Genomic DNA, 9,379 nt, shown 5'->3' with positions numbered 1-9,379 from the left:
CCACCCTGACAATTAAACCAGTTCATTGTTCTTTTCTTGAGAGACGGGATGAACAAATCCATTTCTAAATCGGGAAGAAATCATTTTAAATTTGTGTAAATGTAAATTATTTTCATGCATTGACATATAAAGCCCCTACAAGATGTGGTACAAAACTCATTAAAAGATAGGCCCTGCCAAGTCTAACTTTAGGCAGAAATATTAACATAGAAATAAAAGTTGGAGGAGAAGTAGTTCATGAGCTAGGCCCACAAATACTGGCCACTGGTACCATCTCAGGGGTCAAATGCTCATAGTGATTTTTGGCCACATCTGCCCCACCTCGAAGTGAAAAATAGATGATAGCATTGTTGCACTTAGAAATTCCTCTGTGTTATTACCCCTTCGTTATCCCTACCCCAGATTCAGGGGATAGATTCAGGTAAAAAGTTGTACTCTCTCTATGGAATAATCTTTGGACAGCATTCATATCAATAATATAACATTCGTTCTTGTTGGATGACATTATTATTATTATTAGATGATGATGATAATATAATGGCCCCAAATAACTAGATAGCTAGGTAAAATACAGGAAATGAGAGGCATTTAGAGGTGTCTACCACAAATGGTAATGCTCTGATGTGAGCAGTGGTTGTTCAAGATGGGACAGTGTTGTGACCACTAATACTTCTTCCATGAGTGTCAGTGTGGATGCTGCCCTAGGAGTCCTGAGATTTTTTTTTTTTTTTAAAGGAGGAAGATAATTTATTTTATCCGCTCAGAGACACAAGTTTTGCGCGGTATAAAAATAAATAAATAAATAAATAAATAAATAAAACAATTAGAAAAAAATACAAAGATGAAAAGCAGAGGAAGAGATTGGGGGTTTAATAAGCAACAAGGAACAAATAGGAGATGGAGCCTGCGGAGGAGAATAAAGAGAAATCATATGAAACTTCCGCAGGAGCTGCTGTATTTACCTAAATCCGAGACTAGGTTTCCCCCAAGTTCTTTGATGTTAGAAATTGGGTGGTCGGGGGTGGGAGGGGGGCAGAGTGTTGCTGCTGAAGATGGAGGATGCTTGAAGGGAAAGCTCCTTAGGGATGTGTGAACTGGTTCAAAATGGAGCTGGTTCGAGTTCAAACTGCCTTGGTTTGAAGGCTCAGCCTGAAACCGGACCGGACCTTGTTTGGTTCGAGCTCAAACCTGAATGGGTTCAGATGTTTCGAACCGGCTCAATGCCCTACCAGTAAAGGGGTGGGGTGGGGCTTCGCTAAGCACAGAGGGGAGTAAAAAGTACTTACAACTTGCAGCTGCAGTGGGGCTGGGGGTCAGTAGCACTGGGTGGTGGCGGTAGCTCCCCCTACCTCTGCCCACCTCCCCCTGAATCTACAGAGCCAGCTGTGGCCCAGTTTGGGCCTTCTCTTGCCAGATTTCAGACCTCTGTGCAGGCGTGGAGGCCATTTTAGAGACCTCCGCGCATGCGCAAGAGCCTGTGCACGTGCACAGAGGTCTCTAAATAGCCCCCATGCCTGCACAGAGGCCTGAAATGGGCAGGAGAAGGGCTAAAGTGGGCTGCAGCTAGCAGACTCAGTGGGAGGCTGGCAGGTGTGGGGGGAGCTGCTATCACTCCCACCCCCCGTGGCTGCTGCTGGCACCGACGTGAGTTGTAAGTACTCCCCTCGCTTCTTTACTGCTAAATGGGAATCCTCACCAGATTCCCCTTTACAAGTGGGGCTTTGAGCCAATCAGGACCTTGTAGCTGATAAGAGCTCCTGAGACCCATAAATAAGCAACTAGATCAAAGCACAAAGAAACAAACTGACGTGGCTGAAACAGAAAGTGAGGTGATGGACTTAGGCCTGTGCCTAGGAATGGAGAAACGAACAAGATACGCAAATCAAGCCCCAACTCAGATGTCAAGCAGAGGAGAAATTCCCTGCGTTTCCAGGGGTTTGCAGCAGGGGCGTAACTATAATAGGGCAAGGGGAGACAATTGTCTGGGGGCCCACTGCCTTGCCCCCCCAGAGGCAAGTCACGTGACTGAATCCCCCAGCCTCGCACTCGTCCGGGCTTCCTTCAGTTGTATTCATCCTCTGAAACTGATGTGAGTGTTAAGACCTGGAGCGACCACAGCAGGATGATGTTCTATTATGGCACAAAGGATATCTATCTATCTATCTATCTATCTATCTATCTATCTATCTATCTATCTATCTATCTATCTCACTATGCTTTTTGTTACCACTATTCAGCCTCATTTAAGATTTCTTTACTTCATGAGCTGAGCTTCAGTGAGGCAGGTACACATTTTAAAAATCTTGTCTCTGGGCCCACTCCAACCTTGCTACACCCTTGGTTTGCAGGGCGATGCAAAGGAGCAGATTTACAGGGTTTCTTGTCGGGATGGCTGGCAGGTGCCCTGCAATTAGAAGATGGAGTTGCTACAATGTTGGAGCATGTTTTTAGGATGGGTCCCCTCCCAAATAAAGGAATACTGTATTACTAATGGGAAAACAAGGGATATGATAGCTAAATTTTTGGAAGCGGGAACAAGGGACAAGATCTTAAAGGAAGCCTGAAGCATCCTTTGCTTATCATGGAAGCAACATCACTGTATTTCAGGTAGGGGTGTGCATGGAACCGTGGAGCTGCGGTCCGGCACTGGGGTGGGGGTTTCCTTTAAGGGCGGGGGAGGGTTTACTTACCCCTCCCGCCACTTTCCCCCGTCCGTCACCGTATTTTCTTTAGTAACTGCAGTGGCAGGATACGACATGCACACACGCAAAAGGCTTCTTAAAAAGCCTTTTGCAGCGAAGCACTAGAAGGGGCGGCAGGAAGGTATCCTGACGCCCCGCTTACTGAAGAGAGTACTGGCGTGTGCATAGCCTTTTGCACTAAGCCTTTTGAAGCCTTTTGCACTAAGTGGGGGAAGGTAAGGAAGGAGGCGGGGGAAGGTGCATTCACTGCACCGATTACTAAAGAAATTGCATGCAGGCACAAAAGGCTTCTAAAAGCCTTTTGCACTGTGCAGCCAAGTGCTGGGAGAAGGGGCAGCAGAGAGGTATCCTGCCGCCCCAGTTACTAAAGAAAATACGGCGATGGACGGGGGAAAGCGGCGGGAGGGGTAAGTAAACCCTCTCCTGCCCTTAAAGGAACCCCCCACCCCAATCCACCTGAATCCGAACCGCCCATGTCTGGACCGGTCTGGAGGCTTTTAGAATGGCCTCCGGACCGGTCCGGGCACATCACTAATTTCAGGATCTGTTCCAGGAGACACTGGCACCCAGAAGAGCCTTCATAGATATCACAGAGGCCCTGGCCAAAGCAGAGTATAAATACAGATGGGGCTTCCCACTTAGATGAATGATCTTATTCAAAGGATAATTATTATCAGCAGGGGATGTCGTGGAGGGCTGTGCAATGTTGAAGACAGTTGGGCTTCCCAATCCCAGATCACCTCTGCAAAAAAAGGCAGAAGAGAAGAGATAGAAGAAACTGCAACCTGGGCAAATGGAAGACGTGTCAAAAGTGCAAGGACTGAACATTTGCAATTATTATTTCCTGTTGTCTACTCCATTTGTAAAGAAGAAGAAATCCAGGTCTCAGTTTGTTTCAGTTCAGGTTCAGTTGAATGTTATGAGAGGGAACCAGAGATACTTCCCAGAAAACCCCACCACAAAGGGAGAGAGACTGGAACAGAAATAAACTTGGTGAAGTATTTCAGAGGGCCATTGAAGCCAAGCAGCTCAAAGGTTAAAAAGGGGAGAGAAATGTGGGGGTGGTGGGAGGTTTGTTGGGGAACACCTATCATCAGCTGTTTTGTTTCTGACTTTCCAATTCAAAATGATCACTAGAAGGATTATTCTATGATCACACTAAATCAGAAGGGTGTAATGTTTTTAAGGAAGAAGAAAATCGATTTGTTCTCTTATGGCTAATGATTTGAAAATATTTTATTTGAATTGTAAGGGGCTCAGCCACTCCATGGGAAGATCTAGAGTGATGAACAATATACTGAAAGAGAAGCCGTATATTGTTTTGTTCAGTGGTGAAAGCCAGAGGGAGGTTGGCGACAGCCCATGTTTGGCCACCGCCACGGATCCCTGGCCCCACCCCCCGCATCTGACGTTGGACATGGGTGTGTGGTCTTCTTCCCCAACGGGGCCGTGCAGCCCCTTTAAAGTCAGGGAGACCCGTTCTGGCAGCACCGCCAACACAGCGTGGGCCGATCTCCCTCCCAAACGGTGCAGCTCCACTGCCTGCAAAGAGAAGTTACTAAGTACCCTTTTTCTCCCACCCACCTCAGTATAGGGAATGCTCCTTTACTTGTAAGGGGGAACCCTTGCAGGATTCCCCTTTACAAGTATCTCCCACGAACCATCCTGCAAACCAGTTCTTTTAGAACTGGAGCCAGGCTGGTTCAAACCAGCCGAACCGGGCTGGTTCGATTCAAACTGCGGTTCGAATCAAACCAGTTCGCACATCCCTACTGGTGTGCATTGCACCTTGCTGGATCCTGCTGTCTGCATGTCAGCCAATGTGAACAAGGGCAAAATGAACTGGGGCTGATGTGAGAAGCAGACGTGGTCTAAAGCACAGAAGATAAGTTTAGACTGAATAGCTGGTGGCACAACATTCCAGCCTTCTGACTCGGTGGTTTTGCCGTTGTGCATTTCGCCCGGCCATGTTTGCCTTCAAAGCCTCCTGTCACATGCAGGATTGGTTAGAATCCGATTATTCATCCTTCCTGATGGAAAAAGGTTAGAGCAACAGGCTCTCGTGACACATGCTGGCGTCATCAGGATGCAGAGTGAGGTCTCCGGGCCTCTGCTGGGACCAATTTTGTTCAAAGGCTGTGGCACACGGGGCCGGATTGGCAGACGGAAAACACAGCAGATGAAAAGCAGGTGGCCATGGCGGCTTGCACGGATGCTGGATCAGGGCTCGAGTGAGCTATTATCTACTACATAGCAAGCGACTGCTGTACTTAGGGAGCTGCTGTTTTTTGTTTTTTTGGATGAGGTTTCCAAGTCCAAACTGCAAGAAGGGGGCAATCGGCAGCTGTGGATTTTGCGGGGAGCAAGAATCTTCTGAAATAAACAAGAATGGTGAGGAAGTGGGGCGATAAGCAGCTAGACTTGTGTCAAACAGGAGTGGCTCCTCCTAACAAGCCAGGGGTGGGGAGTATCCAAGGAGACACAGCTGCCTCTCCTTCCCAGAAGCTCTGTTTGCTCCTCTCTCTCCCATCCTGCCCCACCTGCCCCTGAGTTAACAAGAGCCACACTGCCCGTAGGTTGGCCATTTATCAGGTAGAGCTGTGCGGACTTCGCTCAGGCGGGATGGGAGAGAGGAGCAAATGGGGCTGCCAGGAAGGAGAAGCCGCTGGGCCTTGCTTCCGAACCAGACCATCCCTTAGGAGAACTAGGCAGTTGCTTAGGGCACCAAGTGTGGAGGGGCGCCAATGGTCTGGGTCATGTGCCACCTGCATGGGTACCCCACCCCCACATTTTTGAGGAAGGAAGCAAGAGCTGGGAGCATCCTTGTTCCAGTGAATATACAGTATGAGCTGGAACAACCAATTGCCTTGGAGAGGGTGTTGAGAAGGGCTTCTTTGATAAGTGGGGGTCGGAATGTGTACATTTTAAAACCTTTTCTTGCGGTTTTGCAGCTTGCAATACAAAAGAAGGCGGAGAGTCCCTTTTTGACACAAATGCTCCTTGTGTTAAAGTGAAGGCTGCAAAGAGAGATGATGCACAGACAAGCCGTGGCTCTCTTACCCCTGGACTTTGGGTCCAAAGTCCAGGGCCTCCACACCCACTAGTGGGGAGTGGTGAAAGAAAAAGTTGGGATGGAAATATGTTAAGTTGCGTGTTGAAATGTTTCTGATAACGCATATCTGCATCAATATGCCCCAAGTATTAAAAATACTGTGTTTGTCATGGTGTGTCTGTGTGTGTGTGTGTGTGTGGGGGGTATGATGCTTAACTTGCAGCGGGAGGGGGGCCTCCAGTGTGGAGGGGGCCTCCAACGGCCTTTAGATCCAGGCTCCAAAATGACCTAAATGCACCACTGCATAGAAGTTCCCTCCTGAATCACTCCGGCCCATTGCACACAGAAGTTGCGGTCTGCCACATCGCCAACCAAAGCTCTCCCACACTCTTCATGGTTCCCCACCCTCTCTTTGGCTCCAGTGCCCTCCAAGCCTACAAACAAGCCCCCTTTATGCCTGCGGCAAGTGCGGCATCTCATGTGACTCAGCCCCCTTCAGCGCCCCACGTTACTTTCCAGCGTGTGTCACTGTCTTTTTCCACAGTCTCCTTCTTTTCATTTAATGTTTACGAGCCGCCTGCAGGGCCTGGAGTGGTCATAAGTAGCCTTTTGAGAGCAGATTGCCTGTGGGGATGGTAGTGAGGAGGGGTGGCATGAAGAGGCTTGGGTGATGCAACCCTCTAAGCACCAGAGGTGCTTTCTATCCGCTTTGGCTGAAAAGCCAGCTGAGTCCATTTCTTGAGATAAACGACCTCAGAATGGTGGTACATCTGCTGGTCACCTCCAGACTTGACTACTGCAATGCGCTCTGTGTGGGGCTGCCTTTGTATGTAGCCTGGAAACTGCAGTTGGTTCAGAATGTTTGCTCTCTGGGTCATCTCGGAGAGACCATGTTACACCTATACTGAAAGAACTACACGGGCTGCCAATAAGTTTCAGGGCAAAATACAAGGTACTGGTTATAACCCAGAAAGCCCTAAACAAGCTTGGGCCCAGGGTATTTAAGACAATGTCTTCTTTGCTCTGAACCCCACCGCCCATTGAGATCATCAGGAAAGATTTGTCTGCAGTTGCCACTGGCTCATCTGGTGGCTACTCAGGGACGGGCCTTCTCTATTGCTGCCCCAAGGCTCTAGAATGTGCTCCCTGCCGAAATAAGAGCCTCCCCATCTCTGAAAGTTTTAAAAAAGTCAGTCAAGACACATTTGTTCATCCAGGCTTTTAATTAGATACTGAAGCTCTGCGCTGTGGCGACACACAAGCAACTAAATGAGGCTAACGGAACACTCACTCCGCTAACCTCATTTAAGGGGAGGGGGAATTAGGTGGGCTAGCCGCCTTGGGAGCACCAGGCTCGCCTGTGAGCCTAGTGGTTCCCATGATCCCTGGAAAATGGGCTAAGCTCCCTTAGCCCGCTTTCCAGGGGTCGTGGGAATAGCCTCACTGTTTTGATAGTTTTGAACATTATCTAAATTTTAAATTATTGTGATTTTATCCTTTTTGTTTTGGTGTAATCTGTATATTATTGTGAGTCTTTTTATCCTTTTTTATTTTGTTGTACAGTCGTGTTCCGTTCCTGGAAAACCCCACAGCTGGCAAATTTGCGGTAGATGAGCAATAGGAAAGCAATGGAAAAGGGGGATTAGGGGAAAACAGGGTATGGAAGGGCCGAAAAACATGGTAAAAAACAGAAAGAATCACCCCTGACCTCTGGAAATGACCCCCTGACCCCCAGAAATGACCCCCTGACCCCCAAAATTGCCCCTGACCCCCCCAGAAATGACCCCTGACTCCCAAAATTACCCCCAATCCACACAAATTGGAAAATTCACCAAGCCACAGATACAGGTCATGGTTGGTGAGACTGGTGACAATTTCCCAGTCATGGATACTCAAATCCGCGACTGGGAAACCCGCGGTTGGAGAAGGATGACTGTAATTTGTATTTTATTGTGAACCGCCCAGAGACAAACGTTTTGGGTAGGATATACATATGTTAAATAAATAAATAAGCATAATTCCACAATAGCTGCTAAAAAAAAAAGCATATTCTAAGGCAGAGGTTTCCAAGTTGTGGTCCTCCAGATATGGCTAAAGTACACCTCTCATCAACCCCAGTCACAATTTATTGTGGCTGAGGGTGATGGGATTTGTAGTTCAGCAACATCTGGAGGACCACAGCTTGGGAATCCCTGTTCTAAGAGCCTCCAACTGCACGGAATACTCTTAAGGTTCTTGGTTCTACCATCCTGAGTATTCCAATCTCTGCTAATCTTGGCCTCAAGCGAACCTGGCTAACTGGGCAAAGAGGCACCTGCTGAAGTGATATTTAGTAGGGGGAGGGCAACTGGCCTTACCCAACCCCGGGACAGCATTTCTGCAGCGGCTGTTGCTGGTGTGTTTCTTTAAAAAAGAGGAGCGTCGATACTCCCACTCTGCCCGCTGCCACCACCATGGGTGTGTGTGTGCTCGGCTCATCCCCCATCCCCTGCCGCACACATGGTGGCTAGAATTATTTTAAAGATCGGTGGTTCAGCCTCGTGGCAGAGACGGGTCAGGCACGGGTGGGGTGGAGGTAGGAGACAAGACAAAAACATATGCAACATAGTTGGGCCCTAGGGCCCCCTCCAGACCATGGGACCTCGGTAATTTGTCTTGGCTCCCCCCCCCGTCACCGTCGGCCCTGACTTCCCACAACCATACAGAAATTGCATTAAAAACTAGGATGTCAGGCTAAAGACTAGAGTAGAGATGTGAAGGCCTGGAAGAAATCAATCCTGCCCCCCCACCCCCCCCAAAAATATGGAGGCTTTTTTTTTGGCTGGGTTTTTTCTAGGCCTTCACATCTCTAGACTAGAGTAGACCTATATATTGTACTAAGTATTAATGTTCACCTGCTTTTTTTTTTTTTTTAGTCATTTTATTCATCTTATTGAATAAAATAAGATGAATTATCTTACCTTCTCTTATTCAATTTTGTCATTTTATTCATCTGATCCATCTTATTATTTATTTATTTATTTATTTACTTACTTACTTATTTATTATTTCTCTTTGTAAACTGCCCTGAAGCATTTTTCGAAGGGTGGTATAGAAATCGAATTAATAATAATAATAATAATAATAATAATAATAACAACAACAACAACAACAACAACAACAACAACAATAATGATTTTTATTTGCTGTAAACTGCTTTGATCATCTTTGTACGGCAAACAGTGGTATATAAATAAAGCACATGTGTTTGGGTGTGCGTGCGTACAGACCCACACACATCCACGAGTTGAGGCCCATTGTTGACTGGATAGTCATTTTGCATTGATTATACTTATAAGAAAGTTCAAGGAATTAAATATATGTAATTGATTTTTTAAAATTAATGTGCTTGTGAAGGAGAACAGTTTTAAATTTGCAGGATTTCAACTTCAAACATTATTTGTTTTATTGAATAATTGCCATAGATAGTAAATTTGAATCTGAGAAAGATCTTGTGTTCTCTCGAGCATGATGTAATTTTGGAATTATTGATCTGATTATTGAGTGCTAAAAATCCGTTGACAACAATAACAAAATATCACTATTTTAATAGTAATATTAATTTCATTAATTTTAAATTGATATT

Source organism: Hemicordylus capensis, chromosome 7, assembly GCF_027244095.1.
Source record: "Hemicordylus capensis ecotype Gifberg chromosome 7, rHemCap1.1.pri, whole genome shotgun sequence".
Classification (NCBI taxonomy): Eukaryota; Metazoa; Chordata; class Lepidosauria; order Squamata; family Cordylidae; genus Hemicordylus; species Hemicordylus capensis.
The sequence above is the reverse complement of the archived record's forward strand: the minus strand, read 5'-3'. Positions refer to the sequence as shown.